Source organism: Diadema antillarum, unplaced genomic scaffold (assembly GCF_040938485.1).
Source record: "Diadema antillarum isolate AM-2024a unplaced genomic scaffold, OU_Dant_1.0 seq00001022_RagTag, whole genome shotgun sequence".
Classification (NCBI taxonomy): domain Eukaryota; kingdom Metazoa; phylum Echinodermata; class Echinoidea; order Diadematoida; family Diadematidae; genus Diadema; species Diadema antillarum.
Window position 1 is genome coordinate 40,332 of NW_027271857.1, and position 21,829 is coordinate 62,160.

At 40.4% G+C, this 21,829-nt stretch overlaps 1 pseudogene; it reads right to left on the reverse strand.

Annotated features, from left to right (window-relative positions):
- The window catches only part of LOC139742827 (mitochondrial-processing peptidase subunit alpha-like), a 40,964-nt pseudogene extending 20,526 nt beyond the window's left edge, over nucleotides 1-20,438 (reverse strand).
- Between the last annotated feature and the right edge of the window lie 1,391 nt (nucleotides 20,439-21,829).

The following is a 21,829-nucleotide window of genomic DNA, read 5'->3' on the forward strand; positions in this document are numbered from 1 at the left end:
TTTGTTTAGCAATGGTCTTCCAACGCTTGAGAGAATCCAGTCTTAAACGGAATATCCACTGATCCAGAGAAAGTCACAGCAGTCAAGGAATGGCCAACTTCAACTTCTGTGAAGGAAGTACAAAGATTTGGGGGACTTGCCTCATATCAGTGCCAGTTTATCGCAGGATTCTCCTCTACATTGATTGACTGAGAAGGGTCAACTATTTGCATGGTCTGAAGCTTGGGACACTGCTTCCATAGTTCAAGTGAAAGAATGACTACAGGAGGCACCAATTTTGGTGTATCCTATTCCTGACCTTGAATACATCCTATATCCAATGCCAGTAATGAGGGCATAGGAACTGTGCCAGCATAGATGACTGATGGAAAGGAAAAGTCATTTCTTTTACGCTTGCAAGGTCCTCAACAAAGCCGAGAGAAACTACAGTACAACCCGTAAGGAATTACTGGCTGTTGCCGTGCTTCTGAAACAGTTCCGCACATTCTTGCATGCCAGTCAATGGACAACAATCAGAACAGATCATGGAGCTCTCCTCTAGCTTCTGAACTTCAGAGACGTTCAAAGTCAGATGGCTAGATGGCTCCAAGTAAATTTAGAGTATGACATTGACAACGTGCATCATGCAGGAAGGTCCCATGCAAACGCTGAGTCTTTCCAGATGACCATGTACCATTTGTACTTAGTGTGATAATATCAAGCCAAACACAAAGATTGACGCAATCCCGGTATCAAACTCAGATGTCTGCCCACAGGTTAAGGCCGTCCATGTGGAACCTTCCATCACCATTTCTGATTTCAGAAAGGCACAACTTGGGGATGACACCATCAGATGGATAGTAGAATGTAAAGAGAAGGATGGTGTTCGGCTGGACTGGTCTAACATGGAGTGACTCAGGTATTTCACTGGGATCAAGGATGAAATTTTGAATCCAAGTGTTTGTGGAGATGTGATCTCTGAAACTACAGCAAAGATGGAAAGGACCATATCTCATTACACACAAGCTCTCTGATGTTATCTACAGGTTTCAAAAGAAAGCTAACAGCATATTGGTGATTGTTCATTCAGACCATTTAAAGTCTTATCAAGGGGAAAAGTTGAATTCTTGGATAAAAGAGCCAGAGGTAGAATCAAGCTACCATCTCAGTGAGAATGATATGGATTAAGAGATCTTAGAGGAGATTCCAGCGTCATCAGACATCGAATCGGAAGCAGCACCTCCTGATACTGTGGCCTATGGAACTCACAAAGACCAAGAATCTGAACCAAATGTTCCCATCCTGGCACCAAGCTGAATGCCTATTTCTGCACCATGTCCAAATCCTCCGAGGCAGAGAATTGCCCCAAAAAGGTTGATTCGAGAATGAGAGATTTGTGTTCTTGTTCATCTAGGAGTATAATACTTGAGTTAGGAATCTCAATTGTGGAGGAACTTGTGTTATTCCTTTCTTTCTGCTTCTATGATACAGGTTTCCACAAATTTAATATGGGCAGGAACTTTAAGTGCTACACACGTCAGAACCATTTCAGCCACTACCAGAGTCTGCAGAGGCACAAAGACAACCAGGACAGGCACAGGCATCCTCAGCATTTTGAGTGCCATGAGTGTGACTGCACTTATGGCAGAATTGATAACCTTCAGGTCCATGGGAAGAAACACCGGGACATGTAGGCGGGAGTCCTACAAGAACAGCGAGGTGTCCCAAAGAAGAAGTCCTCATGAGTCATAGGAGGAATCCCAGAAGCAGAAATCCACAGTGGAGGACAAGCCCATCACGTATGAGTCGTGAAGCTGGGGAACCAGGAAGAATGGGCTGATTGGTAACTGCTCTGAAGGCAAAACGGCAGGAGGCAGAAGTTCATAAGGATCTTTTGAATGTCACCCCAACTGGAAATGAAGGCAAAGCGAGTGAATGCGGAGATGAGTTTGTAATTGGCGTGTCACTCGTCACACCTCAATGCGTTGAGGAAGGAAGCAAGACACTACTGTCAGGCAATGCAAGGGGTATGTGGGCATTACAGGAAGCAGAACATCGGGCAGCAGACAGTACATCTGAGGATGTGACTGAATCAGATGGTCCTGGCAGTGTACCTGGCGATGTGCCTCCAACTGATATTAGATGCATCCAGATAGGAAAAGATATAAATAGGAAACCTGGATGCACACTGTACATTAGTGGGAGTGCCTATCAACATTAGCGAGCACATCAAAGCTATGTGGTACAGTGAACAAGGAATGAAGGTTTTCCAAGAGGAGAGGACACAGAGTATCGCATGGTGATCCAACACTCAACTGACCAAAATTTGCAAACCAGAGTCAACACCAAATTGCACAGAATCAAGCAGGAAGGAGTAGACACGCCAGTTACACTTACAGCAAAGGACTTGGAAGGAGCTTGCATAGAGAGTAAAGCGCATCAAACAGACTATGAAGAGGGAGACGTTTCGGGATGGACTTCTTGTTTGTCAGGACGAGACTGCCACAAACTTTGAAGTTGACCTAGAAGCGAGATTCCTAGCCAAGGACAAGGCTGGTAACTAAAAAAGCCAAAGGCATATTTATTTTAATTAAACCATATTATTTGTGTTCAGAGAAAACAAGGACATTTTCGAAGTAGTGAAATACACTAAAATAGTGTTTTGATTCGTGAATCTTCTTCGTCAAAATGAGAAGATATAATACGTTTTATAATGACATCATAACATGATGAGGATAGTTTAATTTATGAGTTAGCATTCTCAAGATTTTACAACTTTTAGTTATTTAAGCAAATGTTAAATGCTGGTTAGGGATTGAAAGTGAAAGTGTTATGTTTTAAGATATATCACATAACACTATTCAAAAGGATAAGAGTCATAACTGAATAGTGTTTTGTTCGCTTTTAAGTTAGGATGCTAATTGGCTAATGAGCATACATGTATGACTCCTAGGGGAACAAGCACTTCCTTTGTATAGCATTATACCAGTACATTACATGAGACGAAATTGTTATTGGATTTGTCTATAAGCAAACTAAAGCGTAGCAGTACTCCATCTTGTTTTTTAGCTTTGAAGACTGACTTTACCTTTAACAATATGTGGTTTTATACCAAGTCTTCACTAAATTTTGTCAGGTGTTTAGAAACCATATAAAAAATTACTAATTTTTTTTCTATGTTTATGTTTGCTACACTAGGTGTTTAAAGATAAGTGATGCATATACATAGGCACATTCAGTGTGTTTTCCCTTATATGGAAATGCTGAGTTTGCAGTGCTGCCTTCCATTAAATCTGAAGTTGTAATATATTGAGAAAACATTAACGATCTCATCTAGAGGAAGTTACAATGTATGTATAGATATAGCTATAGAAAGAAGCGATCTTTGTGAAGGTCTTGATAGAAGTTGTTCAACTAGTTGTAAATTAGTTTTCAATCATTTTTTTTTTCCTGTTGTTGCTGTTACACCGTCAAGAGACCGACTTGTCTTGGAGGGGTAGTGTAACAAAAGTGATACTAGTAGTCATGATAGTGCAGGTACGCTATGCAAGTTCAAGTATGGATACTAACAGGGCGTGCAGTTAGTCGTGCACGTTATGTATACCAGGTAGACCAGAGGTTTGTGGTACGGTACAGGGAGGCAGTTACTTTTTAGCCAAGTCGGAGGTAGGATGAGCGTAGGGAGTGAGTCTCGGTTTAACCTTAAGGGCGGACAGCTGCTTTTGCAAGGCTGCTGGAAACAGCGGTGAGATGAGTTGTGACTTGTTTGTGTACAACTCTTCATTTACTTTACCAGAGTTAAACTAAGGCTAGTGTCTTATTTGTGTCATTTCCAATGTCTAGATCTAATGCTAAACAGGATCGTTATAGGCCTAATATTTAAACTAGACTACCCACCCATGAGCAGTTAGCCCAACCATACACAGTGCAATGGCGCTGTAAAGCAATGAGGCCATTATTGGTACAGCGCCATGAGTGGTACAGCTGGCAGCCTAGTATTGTTTGACACACTGAAGCTAATAACTAATTCATAGCCTTGTATGTATATCGTGTTTGAAAGATGCAGCCTGTTACCTCTCAAAATAAACAGTAAACAGGGTAGCAGAGACCAGTAAAGTTTCACAAAAAGTTTTTGATCTTCATGACCTAGATAGATAAACTAGATTTCTAGCTAGATTTAGCAGGCGAGTTAAGACGCGGTCCTCATCATGGACCGTTATCTACCAGTTGTTGCACACTGAATAGTGAATAGTCATCTGGTCCCATTGTGGGACCCTTTCACTCAACGTAAACATCAAGAAGGTTCAAGCAGTACAAAATAAAGCAGCCAGATTCATCTGTAATGACTACAAATGGCAGTCTTCCACCTCTGGTATGATAAAGGATCTGAAACTTCATCCACTTCCAGAACGACGTATTAAGCTCTTAAGGCTATCAACATTTCATAGAATAAAGCACGGCAACATTGATTCAAAGCTAGTGGATTATATCAGCCCTATTCAAGCACTGAGAGGTATGGCAACCCGAAGCTATCACCCTGATAATTATTCTATTTCACATGGCTCTTCAACTGCTCTCGCCAACTCCTTCTTTCATAGAACAGCGAAGGATTGGAATGACCTGTCGAGCAATATTAAACAGATTCATAGATTTGATACATTTAAAGAAGCGCTCCAGCGTCACCTCCGTTGTGATTAGCGGCACATCACACCACAGTGCTGAGTGATACTCAGTACTCTATTCAGGGTTTTTCAGCATATTCATCCAGATCCAGATCATTTGTGCAAGTGAAGTTGGTCGTGATGTTCAGTCAACAGTAGCCAGATTACAAATGACTAGTGTCTCTAGTGAGCTCGTGTACATGATACTGTCAGCCTTGCCTCAAGACAGTGCTGTGCTGTGATTGGTATAGCCTAGCTACATGATTCTAATATGTCATGGGTGATTTAAATGTTGAAGCTTGCAAATGAATGAAGTTGTATTAACGATCTACAGCGCATACAAATCATGGGGGAAATTACAGAACACCGGCTAAATTAGCATATTGGTGCGTATAAGAGCCGCCAGAGGCGGCTCTCCCATAGAGATGAATTTGTTTTTCCCGTTGTCTGGGGCCCCAAAAAAGCACGAGAACGGAACGGCCGTCGAAAAGTAGGTTGACCACACAATTTTTATGAAAATTGAGTGGTTTCGAAGGAAAACTGCTCTAATTCAAGATAACTCGAGTAAATCGACGATTAAGAAAATCAAGCCGATTTTGACAGAACTGTTTTAATCGTGATGACGTCATCATAGCTGGCAGCCCTTCTTCCTTTCACTCTTTTCGACACAAGTCATTCACTGCACTAGTTTGGCAAGGCAGCTCGTATACGCGTATTGTCAAGAGACAATTGCGTGCTATACTGCTATACGCACTGTACACTGACGCTAGTAAACATGCGCATGTTTTGCAGTCTCAATACAAACTACCACTGCCACACATACGCATAAGCTAAGCTAGCTGTTGTGTACTGCATAGAGTCAACATGGTGGACTGTCAAGCGCACCCACACAGTGCGTAAAGCTCTACTGTAAGCTAGCACTAGCAATTAGATAAGTGATTGCTTTTTAGTCTCACCTAAATTTCTATCGTTTTCCAGTTGTCTACACGGATACGGACTATCCTCAACTCCTAAAAACGTGAGTATACATCGTAAAATCGGGTCAATTTCAACGGTTAGTCTAGACAAGCATCGTCAGGATCTAGAACTACATTATTATCGCTATCGGGGGACATCCCCGAAACCCCCGAAAACTACCTACGAATAACCACACTCTCAATGCACAGAACAAAGACAACACACATAAACAAATGCAATCGTCAACAGCCGAATCACGGACCGTATCGCAGATCGGATTAATATTTTTGATGGTTGCTATCGGCATGCATAATAACGCTCTTTTTAGAGCGATTTGCGCTCTCCATGATTGGCTGCCGGTAAAGCAAGTGGCCCTCGATTCGACAGCTTCCATGAATAGACTACTCTTAAAAATAAAAATTCCCTGAAATTCATGAATAAAAAATGGCGCATATCAAGTGCAAAATTCAAACTATGCAACCACCTCCACACATGTTCCGAAGAGCACAACAGTGGGCCACGTCGCCGGACCCCTGATATCATTGTCGCGACCCTCCCAGGTCAGCTCGCATAAGCAGATCAACAGGTAAGTAACGGGTAAGTAAAGTTGCATAGCAACACATATAGACTTGTTTCATTCCAAGTTTCGAACCTACTAGTCCGTTTATCTGCATTGAATCTGTACAGCGTGTACACCTACAGCCACGATGGCAGCCATTTCTGAAATAACTTGAGCATTAACGCGATATTTATATTTTGCATGCCACCCGGGCCAGAATTTGCGGTATCGCCATGGCTCAATCGCAACGTGTTGTGTATGCGTTGAATCTCTCGCACAGCATGGAGTACATAGAGTACCGCGCGCTCTCTCGTAGTGCGATATACTCTACGTATACAGTTTCGACCATGCGTGGCGCACACACTTAAATACACTCATAGGCAGGGCGAGCGCAAGGCGCAGTACGTCACAAATGTCGAAGCACGGACACCTGGGCCAAACAATGAGTACAGGCGTTCGAACGATGATTGCAGCGCAGGCGTTCAGATCATGCACGCTAGATTTTGCTTCTGCAATTTAGGATGTCGAACATTGGGTAACTTGCTTTATTCTGTAATTTATCCAAATCATGTGTGTGTACCAATCAAGGATGTGCTGTACCAAAGCCAAACATTGCACCAGAGAAGGTAAACATAAAAACCAATTTTTTTTCAAAATTTCCTAGACCCCTCTGCTCTTGTATCTAGACCATATCAATAAATTACATGCATTTAGAATGTCATTTGACCGAAAGATCGGTCTGTATCTGGTTGTCGGGGAATGTTCTGCGGAGACTGCGTCTGGCTTCACGGATCCCCTCCTTATACAGACCGAAGTCAATGATTCCGGCTCCTGTGTGGAGCATTCGCGCACAGATCAAACGTTACGATAAACCAAATTTCAGACAGCTTTTTTAACATTCAAACAAGTTTGACATGACATGACACATTATGCAGCAATATTTGGGCTAAATTTCTCACATTGTGCAATTGAAATACTCACAGTAACTAGGTTATAAATAATGCAGAAATTTTATCCATATCGCAACATCGCCGTTCGCTAGCTGTAAGTCGCCATTTTGAATTTGTAAGTCAATCACATGCGAGGTACGTGTTTTAGTAAAAAAACACGTAGAAACTACCTCGCATGTGATTGGCTAAGGGATTCATACTGTATGTTTCTGCAGTTTGAACGTGATGACGCGACAGGCTGGTTGATGTGTGTTTTACATTGAAAATTCTACCAAAATGATGGATTATTCATTAATCTGGTGAGTGTAGTGCATTCTTGAAATGTTGATTTTGCTATACAAGCTTAAATTTGCTGACCTAGGGCCGTGAATTAGACGCAATGGAGAAGGGTGAGGTACCCCACCCAATTTTCCATAGAGACAGTGGTTTTAAACATCCAAACAGCGATGGGTACTAATACCTTCCATCTGTCTACGGAGGAGAGCGATAACGTCAAAAATATAAAAGACTCCTCCGGACGGACGGATCTTTCTGTCTAGAATGTCATTAGGCACCCTATATTGTATTATTACTGACACAAAATGTTCCAAAAGATACACTCAAGACTTCATCTATTTAGAACTAGATCTATAGCATGAAAACCCTTAAAGTGAAAACAAAGTTGTGGTAAGGGATTGAGAACCCATCTGGCACCATTTCATATTAGCTTGCAATATATCGAAAGAGTCTACAAAGAAACTTATCTGGCTGACGCGGTTTGCCGGAATGATGAGTCGTTTTGGAGTATTTTGAGAAAAATAATAACAGTCCGAAAACCGACTTTTATTCCAGAAGGCTCCAGACTAACTCGGTCTTAGGGAAAACTCGACCCTATTTCAGACAATTTACATGCAGTTCGTGATTGCCATATTCTACTGTATAATACCAAATGAGGCCTAACTGAACAGACAGGAAAGTGCGTGCTAATCCTGTACAAAACAAGTGGACGGCGGGCGGTCCTCAAGACTATACGCACATCACCTCAGTTGCTGAGATGCGCGGTCTTTGAAGTTTTTGTTGTTTATCAAACGTCTTTGATTGTTTTAGAGGTGCTTGATAGGCGCACACTAATTTTGCATGCGCGCCAAAGAGGTTTTTGATACGCGCATTGTAACAACTCGGACCATTACTGCGAGTAGCCAGAGTCCGAATTTAGCCTGCCCCATTCGGATAAGTTCTGAAACTGAACCTTTTTGGTTAATATTTCATATTTTCGTTGTTACCCATCGAATAATATTACAGCATTATTCCGCACATTTCCTAGGCATACTGTAGTTGTGGGTAAACCCGGCCTAGTGGGTAAAGTCGGCCCCCAGCGCCTGCAGTAAACTACTTGTACGGCGCGCGCTGGGGGCCAACTTTACCCGCTAGGCCGAGTTTACCCATAACTACGGTACGTGCACATCTGGGAGCGAAATTTGACAACTTTTGCAGGCGTACCAGAACTTTGTTTGGGCTTTAACTTGTTAAAGATAAAAGTTTCCCTGAGTTTTCTTATCTTAGTTTGTGTTTCAGGTTAAAGTACCTTTCAAATAACTAACACTGTGAGAATTACTCGCCCCAAAGTGCTCTCATGTCTTTAATACTTAGATGGTCTATAGATCTAATAGTAATCATGCAATAAGGGTTTCGTACCAGAGCAGAGCGGGCTCTGAAAATTTCGAACGAGCCGTTAGTTTGACTTGACGCGGTATCGCGACAATCAATATACACATATTGTAGTTTTTGTACAAAACCATTACTGCATGATTAACTTAAGACTAAGACTCGTAAGAGTGACATGAGAGCACTTTGGGGCAAGTAAAGTCTCACACTCACGGTCACAGTGTTAGTTAAAAATATGAAAGGTACTTTAACCTGAAACACAAACTAAGAAGACAAGGAAACTCAGGGAAACTTTTGAGGTACCAAAACTTTATATTATCTTTAAGCGTACCAAACTTGGGCATGTACTCTAAAACATTTACCTCTGCTACATAGAATCTAGGCCTACTGATTTCTGGCCGAGTATTTTCACTGCAGGCGTCGTATACACTGTAGTCAATGGTAGTCATGCATTGTAACTTGAAATTGAATTGATCAAGCAAGAGCGAGCGAGCGAGGTACAGTAGACAATTGTCTACACGAGCATGACTAAACTACATTATCCTTTGATAGTTATTTGGGTGCTAAATCAATCGTTCCTCTTGAAAATATGTACCCAGCTAGCAAAGTACGTACCTCTTCCAAATGAGTCTCGAATCGTGACAACTGAGGTATTTTCGAGCTATTCTGCGCCCAATTCTTGAGGCCATCACGTCGAAGTCGTTGTCACTTCACCAGTGTTGGTATCTAATCCCCTAGCGCCCTCTACGGGTGGGTACGTACAGCGCTGAGCTGGCTGGCTAGCTGCCCGCCGTACGTACTCTCTCACCAGGGAGGTGGGAACACAGAACTCGAGTTCTGTGGGTGGGAACCACAGAACTCTTACATTCTGTGGTGGGAACACTGATCTCCCCTCTAGAGGGGAGATCAGGGGGTGGGAAGAGACTTCTCTTTCCACCTCCCTGCTCTCACGTACGAGCAGACGGTATGAGAGCATGGGGCTGGGCAACTCGACCTTAAAACAATCTAACCCTGGATATTGAGACCCGAACCCTGGACAGCTCGAGATGGATTTGAAATTTCAGACACTTTTCACGCTAGGGGTTTACATTGTATTTACCTTCTTAAAGAGGTTATAACACCGCCGGCGCTCGGCGTTTGTTTGCTTGCTTGTTTGTCTTCTTTTTTTTTTTTTTCTTCTTCTTCTTCAGGTTAAGTCTACGTTCTTCAATCTAGTAGTGGAAGATTCCTGCCGACGTGGCGGTGTGTGTTCACCGTAATTCACGTCCATTCGAGTGTTATATACATTACGATACAGTTTATTTAATTTAATTATCATTGGAGGTTAGCAAATTGATAATGCAACAATGTATACCGACTTGAATTTAGCATATAGAAGATTAGCAAAAATAAGTTTTCGTTCCCTTGTCTCTCTATATATCCTCAAACAAAACCAAAGTGGGAAACTAAAGGAGGAAAATAAGGATTTTCTGTCAATTTAAACTTAATAAATAGCATAGGGAATGAGCCACAAATCGCTGACAAAATGGACAGAATTTCTTTATTCAATTCTTTTAATTTAGAAATTTAATGAGACAAATTGAAGACTTCAAATTTCTACCATTTTTTTTTTAATTTGCTTCTTCTGTCATTTGAATTTGAATTCGACAGATTATTTTTTTTTCTCCATAAAGTTGCCTTTCTTTATCTTTGGGGGCTATACACAGATAATATAGAGATCATAGGTTGAGTTTTGCAAACTTTTATCCTTTAACCTTTAACATGGTATAATACTAAAAGTAAAACCTTGATATTAAGCCAAATATTCTATGAGAAATACGAACTTGAAAAAAGTCGTTACTTTCCTTTTTCTTTTTTTGTTTGCTGAGTGTATTATATTTGTACAAATGGGCACCATTTCCTAATTTAGTCCGTGTTTAAGTTGTAAGTCATAATTGATCAACCCCCCGCAAATTAATAAACCCTGCTTGCTCCATGCATGAGTCTCGTCATTTTGTGGTTGTGGTTGTTGTTGTTGTTGTTGTTGTTGTTTTACTGATCAATTTGGAATAGCTATGACAACGAAGCGCGGCGACCTATAAATAGCGGAGAGGGGAGGGTAGTGTGGGAGGGGCCGATCTCCCCCCCCCCCACACACACACACACACTCACACAAGAGGGAACTTTGTGTTCTATAATAGAATTAAAAAAAAAATTGTACATCACACTGTTACCATTGTCTTGTTCCGCGTGACATGTGTCTTCACTGTATGTACAAACCTTTACCAAGTTCAACGCCAACGGCGTATCGCGCCCTACAGTGACAGGGGTGGTGGATGAGTGTCACGATAACGTTAAATTAGACTCTATCTCAAGCGAGACGGGCTCAGTCTTTCAATGTTATTTGTATGGATTCGGATTTTTTCTTTTAAATTTTGAAATCTGAACTTTCACTCTCCTGTTGCATTTGGAACTTTTGAGAGGAAATTTGCTGTGCAAACGGACCCTGCTATCTTAGCCAGGGAGAGGTAGGGGTTCAAACCCCAACCCCTAATCATCTACAGGCCTTCCATTTGACAGAAATGTTCATACACGCTGCACCTTTACCATACCGGCTGCCCTCGAAAGAAAATATTGAGATTTTGATCAGGGTAGGATATATAAGAAAATTGTGTGAATTATCACTTCATAATGACAATATATATAATATATTCTACATTTTATAAAAAAAGGAATTTTGTAGAAACTCGATGAAAAATTAATTTTTGTACATCTAATCTACAGTATGCTGTAAAATGTGTTTCATTTACTATTGTGTATATATACTACTATTGAGTTCTCCGATAACAATTCCGACCCTGGACAACTCGACCCGGTCGAGCCGTTCAGGATCGTGTCGTATATTGTCAGGGGTCGAGTAATTCCGGGGTCGAATTGTCCAGGATTCTCGGGCATGCGTCACGCGCAGTTTGTTATGAATAGATTGCATCATGGAGCAAGGCTCTCATCTGTGCATGGGTGCATACTATAGTACTTTTATGTTAAACCGAGAAAATTTGCGTTTCTCCTTTTATGATTGCCATCAAGAGCCTGTCAGAGTCTTGCCCATCTTCTAATATCAAAATTTAAGAGTTTTGGCTTATGTTTTTGTAATGAATTGCTTTATGGACTGCCGGTCAAACAGATACAGAAATTACAATCAATCCCAAACTCTGCTGCACGAGTAGTATCCAAAATCAAGAAATATGAACAAATTTCACCAGTTTTAAGAAGCTTGCACTGGCTTCCAGTGAAAATCGGATTCAGTTTAAGATATAGTTATTAGCATTTGAATGTTTTCATATGTTTGGTCCACATTATTTAAGGGAGCGAATTCAACTCTACATAACAGAGAGGAACCTTCGTTCAAAAAGTAAAGATGTATTTGAACTTTGTTATTCCGAACAGAAGAATCAAATTTTACGAAGAACATTTGCTTTCAATGCCCATTCCTTATGGAATAATCTACCTCAGAAATCAAGACAAATCACTGACATGAATAGATTCAAATCTGCTTTGAAAACGCATTTGTTTACAATGTAAGCAAACATGAAGGTCGGTACCATCACTGAAATTGGAATTGTATGTTTTTGTATAATCTTTTCATTTTTGAGCGCATAGACGTTATCACTTTGTGTTATGCGCTTCATAAGAACTGTCATTATTATTATTATTATTATTATTATTATTATTATTATTATTATTATTATTACTATTACTATTATTATTATCATCATTACTATTATCATTATCATTATACGGGACATTTCACAGTCGTGTGCTCGCCAAACATGAAGTTTCTCATCAATTGGCATGGAGTGAGAGGAACTATGATTAATCTAGCTGTCATCATTCTTTTTTTTTTCATGTTTGTCAGTTTTTAGATTCCATTTTATATTTCATATTTAATGCATTTCTTGTGCCTGAATATGTGTCTAAGCTTTCATATTAGGTCGCTAGGTCAAGGTCAGCTGGTCAGGGATTACAGTATATTGTATACATTAAATTTTTTATTGTTGTTGTCGCTTTTATGTTTTCAAAACAGAGATACATAAATTGCAAAGACAACAAAATACATTTGTTTCAGTACTTCAGTTTGTTTTGCACAATGTTAGACCTTAAGTTTAATGAGAACAATAGAGAAAGAGCGGTATCATATCAATTGCTATTTTTCCATACATTTAAAAACTACTATATAATAGATATACACTGCAAAACACCGAGCTGGTGTTAAATTTCCGGTGCTCATTTATGGTGTTAAATTAACACCTCCGGGTGTCATTTCCAAATTTTAAACTGTTTTTTGAAGAGTTTCTTAGTAACTGCACTTCTTGTTGATTTTTAATTTAAACAAGACGATCAAGAAGTTTACATTAAAATACTAGATTTTTGAAAAAATATGAAAATAAATTTACACCAAAGTAACACCAGCTGGTGTGGTCTCTTATTGAAGCTGGACGGGTGTTAAACCATCGGTATTAACACCAACAAATATCAAATCAACACCATGTAGTGTCATTTTTGAATTAACACCAGTACAGTGTCAAAATAACACCAGGTACAGTGTCAAATTAACACCACGAAGTGTCAGGTGAACACTTTTCAACACCATCACAGTGCATTTTCAACACCTGTGGGTGTGGTCCTTTATTGAAGTTTGATCGGTGTTAGATTTAACACCCGTGGTGTTAAATCTAACACCGATGTTTTTACAGTGTAGTAATAGCTAGAACTTTGAGTGATATTTTGTTATAGTTGTTAATGGTTGATGTTGGTTGGGGACATGATAAAAAACTGCAATAAGGAGACCTATCATCCTGTTGAAAGTTACTTTCAGTGTAGAATATTAGTGGACTCTACCTCACCTTGTCTAAATGCGATCGAGTGACCAAAATCGTGCGGATATGGTCAGAGAATGGACGAAAAACAATTCTTAGTAAACAGTGAGAAAATGAAAGGATGACTCCCTGTGCTGCTCCACTGCACGTTCAGCTTGCTAAAATTGTTTTTAAAATGTATTGTTATATGAATGAAATCACGTACAGCTATAAATGTATAACAGTTACTGTAAGATTATTTTACGGGGTTTTTTTTTCATTTTTTTTTTAAAAATGACACTAGAGTTTTAAACATTTATGCAAATGAATCAGCACCATGGTGTTCTGGGCCCAATTTCACAAAAAGTTAATATGACAGCAACTCTTGCTGGAATGGCAATTGTCAAGGTTAAGACATGAATCCAGCTTCCTGAATGGCTGTTGCTATTGGAAGTTGCCATTCCAGCAGGAGTTTCAATCCAATTTCTATTTATTTATTTATTTATTTATGTAATGAAATGGAACCCAGTAGTAACCTTTAAGCAGCTTTTATGCATGTTATGTATAAGGGCAATTCCGCGGTTAGTAACGTTACATTTAAAGAAATTTAGATATTCATTTTTACTACTAAATCACCATTTATTCATTTCAAGTCAAAATCATGTTAAAAACATGTTTATCCTTCCCAGGTTTATGATATAGAAAAGAATGAATACAATCCAATAAATATTAGAATTGCTATGGCAACTAAAAGGGCTGGTTTATAGTAACGTTACGAAAAAAGGACATGACAAAAAAAATCAATGTCTTGTAACAAAAAGTGTGCAAAAATTCAAGTTACTTCAAACAAAGTGTTGCATTAATTTCAATTATTGCATCATGACAAATGTTCACGCAAATATTTTTAGCAGTTCGACTGATAATTTATTAGCTAGACCCCCAAATGCATGGTTAGTAACGTTACGGTTAGTAACGTTACATTTGTCAGGAGTAGGTCCTAATTCCGCAGGTCATTTCACCCTTTTGTAATTGACAAAATGTCACATGACTTCTGGAGTAGTTAAATGTATTCATCTTCTACCTTTTAGCAAAATTTTGAGGAAAAATTTTCAAGGCAACCCACTGTAATTTGCATTTAAGTAAATTTCAGCGTCCCCAGTCCCACATGTACATTTTAAATGATGGTTATAGATCTCGCAAAATCAATAAATACGAAAAATAAAATCTACTGAATTTGAAAGACCTTAGTGATTGGTGAACATCCATGGCATTAGTTGATACCTAAATTAAAGAGTAAGATAAAGAGGCACATTTCTTTTATCCATGTCATGTCCACCTAACTGCGGAATTGCCCATAAGTAATCTGTGTCAACCGATGACTTGATATCATGACGTCATACTGAAATGATCTGGAAAGTTCGCCGAAGCGACGTGCGCTGTTGCATGTTAACCTTCCCCTCTGCGAGAACCTTGCCAAAACCTACTACTTCTGATACTGAGCCCTTAATTCTGTACCGCGGATCCGCAGCAACGTACCCGTTTCTGCGGTAACCATGGATCGCCGGAAGGTTGCGGCTGCACGGCAACTTTTGACAACCTTGCAGCCACGGACCAAAAGGGGTTACAGCTCGTTATTCCGAAAGTTCGTTATTCCGAAGGCTCTTCAGTCCAAAGATTCGTTATTCCGAAGGTTTGTTATTCCGAATTTCATTTTCGGATTAACAAACCTTCGGAATAACGCCACAAATGTTCGGATTAACGAACGCTTTTTCATTTTCGGATTAATGAACCTCCATATAGGTATAGGGAATTTGTGTTTTTCGGATTAACGAACCTTCAGAATAACGAACCTTCGGAATAGCGAACCTTCGGATCAACAAACAGCACCCGAAAAGGTGACAGCGGATCCGCGAGAACCTTAAGATAGAGGCTTATGTATGGCCTATTACATGTATGTAGGCCTCCCCTGCAGGATGCACGCTTTTCGATCGTAATGCATGCGATATTGGTTGCCACCTTGTCCATATTCACTATTGCATGATGTAAACCTGTTGCACAGTCGATCATTTGCCGTCCTTCTCGCAACTCTAAGCCCTTGGAAATCTACAAAGGCCAGGGCTCATTTTGTGAGACATTCCATCAACCTCCTCACGGCAACCTTTGCTTCCATACCTTTTAGCGCTCTTTAAGATCCTGGAACGCTTCCCTTCTAGCCTCTCTCGTTTTCATCTGGGTCAGCTTGGAAGAACTGGAATAGCGATGCCGTGATGTTATAGGTATTATACCTTCAACAAAGCTGAAAAGGCAACAGTGAACCTCCGGGAGGCTCGGAATTCTAGACGGTGGAGATTTTTAATCTAAACCAAACACTGAATCTCCTACTTTAGTATCATGATGTGACTGAATGTGATAATATCCTATGCCAAGGTAGTGAAAGGAGGTCAGTGATGCAAGAAATGTGCTTTTTGTGATAGTGTGGGCGGAGTGGCTGCATGTGCATGGTAAAGGGGAATGCCACCCCTGAATACAGGCTGGGTACTGGCAATCAAGACATGCTGCAGGCACTGAAAACATCTGAAGTCTCCTCATCAGTATACTTTTGGGTCTGAACACCAAATTCAGACATTTAGTAACCATAACATTTAGGCCAAATGTATGTGTTTTGTTAAGTTATAATAATGATAATTCTATAATGCTAATAATAATAATCATATATATATATACATATACATGTATATATATATAATATATATATATATATAATTATGAAATATTCATGATATAGATTATACCAAAATAAAGCCTGGTTGCATGCAGTTTTGTAAGAAGGTAGACCAAGCCAGGAGACAAATACATTGTATAGGCATATTGGCAATATTATATGCTCGTATCTCATTTCTCCTCTTTTTATCGTACTATACTATTATACCCGAAAATTGTATTGGAGGTTCAGGAAAAGCATGGGCAGTAAGGATAAAGCTTTAATCGTACCATGGTATACTGATAGGAATATCTTTAGACTGCATATAGGATCGAAGCCTGCTTAATGAAAGGGCTAATTATAATTCAATTTTATGTATGACTATGTATGACTGTAGATAGTCATTAGATGTCATAGGTCCATCATGTAATATTCTTTATAATGAATATAATTTGTGTTTTATTTCCACATTATTTACAAGGATGGTTTCACTACAGTAATGTAGTGCCTGCAATATTGTTAACTATTGAGTAACGTAGGAACATAACAGAAAGTCTAGTATTAGGAAAATATTGAACAATGGGTCATAATGTGCATAATATGGCCATTGTTAATGGCACATGAAAGTTCAGTGTGAATACTCTTACATAGATTGACATCGACGAGCTGGGCTCGACGACGTGCTCATTCTCGCTGGTACGTACCTATTATGGACGGAATATTCTGTGGATGGTACGCCGCTTGAGTCTCGACCCCGGAATCATTGCAGGCCATATTGACCGAATTGAATAGGGAAACTCCTCAGCATGGGAACCCCATTGCATCAATTAAGACTCTCACTCACACGTGCGCATAAAACCTAACTACTATACCCTGTAAAACATGATATATTCGCGGCATGAAATTTTCGCGAATTGGAGCTGACAGCCTTTTTCGTGGCATGAAATTTTCGCAAAGTGCCACTGCCCATAGCGTTCAATGCATATAGTGTAAACAAGAACTTTCGCGTGCATTTTAATTTCGCGAATCTTGGCGCTCGCGAAATTTGCGAAATTAAAGTGCACGCGAAAATTCTTCGTTTTACAGTACTGTATTGGTATTACCCGGGCCTAGGTTTTTTAATTATGTTGGAAAATACTATAGTGTTTATTTAATACAATTCGTCATACATCTACATTAATAAGTTTATTAAAGCAATTGTACGTTAAATGTCAATCATGTCAATTGTTGCAAATGTATTCTTCTTTGATCATCATTCTTAATTAACAGAATCAAATTATTTACTCGCAGGAAACCAAAGTAGGTAGCCTACATGTACAAACAAGTGACATTTACAGGAGGTGACAATATGTTGGCTTCAGCTTCAGGTTATACTCTTTTGTATCTTGAGAATATCAAATCTAGCTTCTGGAGATTCAGCTGAATGGCAAAATCCTCCAAGAACACTATCATGACAGAGAGATAGATCAAACTGATTGAAATGCGGAAGTCCCAAAGGCACCTCTGCATCAACTTTTGAAAGTCGCTATATAGAGCACGTACTGCTGAGACCAGGGGGTGAGTGTATTCAGACGACCTTATAACGGGTAAAAAACAAACAAACAAAACATTGTTTTCTAAAAATCACTTGGGTGCATGGCTACCTGGATAGCACCCACTTTTCAAGTCCAGGTCAGTGCAGTATATAGGCCTATTAGCACACCTATGACCTGCAACATTCAATCCTAAGCTGAAAAGAATAACATCGAGACAGGCTGTTCAAGCCGTGGTAAACTACACACAACCTAGTGCTTGAGTCTCTCTTGTTACGACCACCACAGGGATGTGATGGGTAAGGACCCTGGCTCACACTGCAATCACTCCCTTCTGGACCAAGTCTTGGACATTACCCCGCACTGCCTGCATGACATGTAGGTGACAAGTGCCAATGCCGATCAATTCTCTCGAAAAGACAATGCAAATACAATGCCTGCATCACTTTAATAGTCCGTGAAGCCGAAATCCTGGTCATTGGTTGAGAAAAACATAATGGTATAGTGGTCCAATATATCCGATTTCACCAGGGGAAGCTGCAGGCTCAAAATCCCTCGTCACAGCCGCATTGTACATTGAGATGCCCAACTGGGGTTATTTAAGGATCACACCTTCATCATTCGATCTTTTTGGGAAAAAAGACAGGTGTCACAGAATTGCAGCTTAATTACCCGATATGTCTGTAAAGCTGTATGACACGTCGGGACAGAATTATAACCGGGCAATCATTGTGTCAACAAAACAATAGATCATTTATTTTTAGTATCAAACTCAAAGGGAAAAAAAACAATTTGCGAAGATTCACAATCTATAGAGGAAAAAAAATCTAAAACTGAGCGCGGTCGCGAGCGACACTGGTTCGTCACAGCTCGAGTCTCCAGGCGACACTGACGACAACCACTGGCGTGAGTCGGCCGGACGTTCCTCTCGTGGCCCTCAACCAAAGGAGTGTCTATCCTGTAGGACATACTTCTGGATTCAGTATTGGGTATGTGGTGGGTCCTGACAGGTTGCAAACCCAACATGACGGCTGCAAAATTTATTTATATCAATGATAATGATTCTCTTCTATGTGGTATACCTGTACTTTCACTCATATTTATATACACATTCGTTTTATAACTTTCCAACTCACCTATCATTCATCCTGTTTAACGTACCAGACTAATATCCGAAACTTAGACAAACTGACTTCACAGTTTTAACACAGAAAAGAAAATTCCGAACTACTGCCTACACTGTATCTATACTTTCCTCAGTTCCTCTAAAGGCGTGTACAACATTAACTCATCAGAACAAACTTTTAATACTTAAAATGGCTGCCCATTTAAAATTTCAACTAATTGACACACACACACACACAAAGGACATACATTGTATACACACACACTCTCTCTATAGTCACGTAGCATACAAAATTAATATGCAGGGGTGGTTCGGAGGAGAGAACGCCATTGTCTGCGGTCAGCGGCAGCTCTGGTAGCCTCTGTAATGCTTGCTCCAGTCACCTGTTTGATGTCATCAAGCCAGCTTGCTGCAGGTCTTCCTCTTTTACGTTTTCCCTCAACCATTCCCTGGATGATTGCTTTCTGAAGGCAGTGATGTCTGGTAGCATGGCCAAAATATGTCAATTTTCTGGCCACAATATCAGCCCGTAGTTTCTTTTCCACTCCAAGCTCCTCTAGCACCCATGTATTTGTTCTTCTTTCTTTCCATGGTATCCTCAGTATCCTACGATAGCACCACTTCTCAAACGAATCCAGTCTCTTCTTGGCTGCTGACTTCATTGTCCAGGATTCTGAGTCATTGCCACGGCAAAGGCTGTAGATCATAGTAGCCGGACCTTGAGGGAGGAAGGTGTTTACTTTTCCAAAGCTTTGTCATACTTTGTACCACATTCCGGGCCATTGCTAGTCTTCGTTTAATCTCTGGTGAGCAGTCCCCTTTGGTGTTTATGATGGAACCCAGGAACTCGAGGCTTTCCACCTCTTCAATGACATCACCATCTAGAGAAAAGACACCATCTGCAAAACTCCGTTCTCCATCTACAACCATGATCTTAGTTTTTCTGGTATTCAGCATTAGCCCCCTCTCTTCACTTGCTATTTTCACTGCTCTGAGTAGATCCATCAATTCTCTTCTGTTGTTGCAAACCAGGGTGGTGTCATCTGCATACCTGAGATTTGTTACCCGTTGGCCACCTATTGTTACTCCACCAAGGAAATCTCCCAAGGCATCTCTCATAATCCGTTCAGCATAGATGTTGAAAAGCTGGGGCGATAGTATGCATCCCTGTCTGACACCTCTACCACTCTTGAACCATTCTGTGTCACCTCTGCTTGTTCGTACTGTAGACTCTTGATCTTCATTTAACAGCTTGCTGATGAGCTTCACTATATGGCTACGAAAACCCATTTCTCTCATAGTGTTCCATATTTTTGCATGACTGACACAATCAAAGGCTTTGCTGTAATCTATAAAGCACAGGTAGAGTGGTACAGAGTGTCCTCGGCAATTCTCAATGATGTTTCTGATGTTGATGATATGGTCTCCCGTGCCTCTTCCTGCTCCAAAACCAGCCTGCTCTTCAGCTATCTCATTTTCCATCTGCTGTTTCATTCTGTTGTTGATGATCTTGAGTAGTATTTTGCTGGCATGGCTTATCAAGCTAATGGTGCGGTGGTTTGAGCACTACTTTACATTTCTTTTTTTAGGTATCGGGATAAAAACTGCTCTCCCCCAGTCCTCGGGCCATTCCACATTCCTCCAGATTCTGTCACAGAGTTTCCACATGATGTTTATGCCTTCCTCACCAGAGGCTTTCCATAACTCGCCTGGGATATCATCCCAGCCTGGTGATTTCCCTTCCTAATTTCTCTCATTGCTTGGCGCACTTCCTCCAATAACGGGGGTGGTTCTAACTCTTGCTCCCCTAGGTTGCTGTTGGTGGAGTCCACCTGGGTCTTCTGCTCGTATAGCTCATTGCAGTACTCGGCCCATCTGTTCTTTATGTCTGTGCTCTCTGTTAGGGTGGTACCATTTCTATCATTGATGACATCTGACCTTCCTGATGATTTTTGAGTAACTTCTTTGACCAGAGCATACACCCTCTTAGAATCACTCCCTGCTCTCTCCATCTCCTCACATTTTCTCTCAACGAAAGCACGCAGATCAGCTCTAACTGCTTTTGACACTTCTTTGTGTTGTCTTCGCCACTCAGCCATATTCCCTCTCTTCCTAGCATCCTGTCTCTTGTCAGCAAGTTCTAATTTTGTTCTAGATAACCATGGTTGCTTCTTCTTCTTCTTCTTCTTCTTCTACTTAGGGATGATCTCCTTAGCTGTGCTTAGCACTGCTTCTTTCATTCCTTCCCATAGTTCATTGGGAGACAGCTCTTCGTCATCAATCTGAAGAAGTGCCTGAAATCTATTGCTCACACTAACAATCATACTGTTCCGGTATGTTGTCTACATCAAACCTTAATGGTGGTGTCTCTTTCTTCTTTGCTATGAGCTTTAGTTTCAGCTGTGCAACCAGAAGCTGGTGGTCACTCCCACAGTCTGCACCTGGTCTTGTCCAAACACTGAGCAGTGAAGAGCGCCATCTTCTTTTAACGATGATATAGTCAATCTGGTTTCTTACATTGTCCCCGGGGCTCTTCCACGTCCAGAGTCTTTGGGGGTGCTGCTGGAAGAAAGTGTTTCCAACAATCAGATCATTAGCTCGGCAGAAATCTTCCAAACTATCTCCATGTTCATTTCTTTCTCCCAATCCATATTTTCCGACGACCTTAGACTTGGTCTCTGATTTGCCAATTTTTGCATTCCAGTCTCCCATTATCACAAGAACATCTTTGTTTGGAATCTTGTCAAGAGTATCTTGGAGCTGACCATAAAAGTCTTCCATGGTTTCATCAGATGCAGTAGATGTTGGTGCATAGACCTGGATGACTGAGATGTTAAATTGGTGACCTTTCAGTCTGAGAGTAATAATTCTGTTGCTTATTGGGT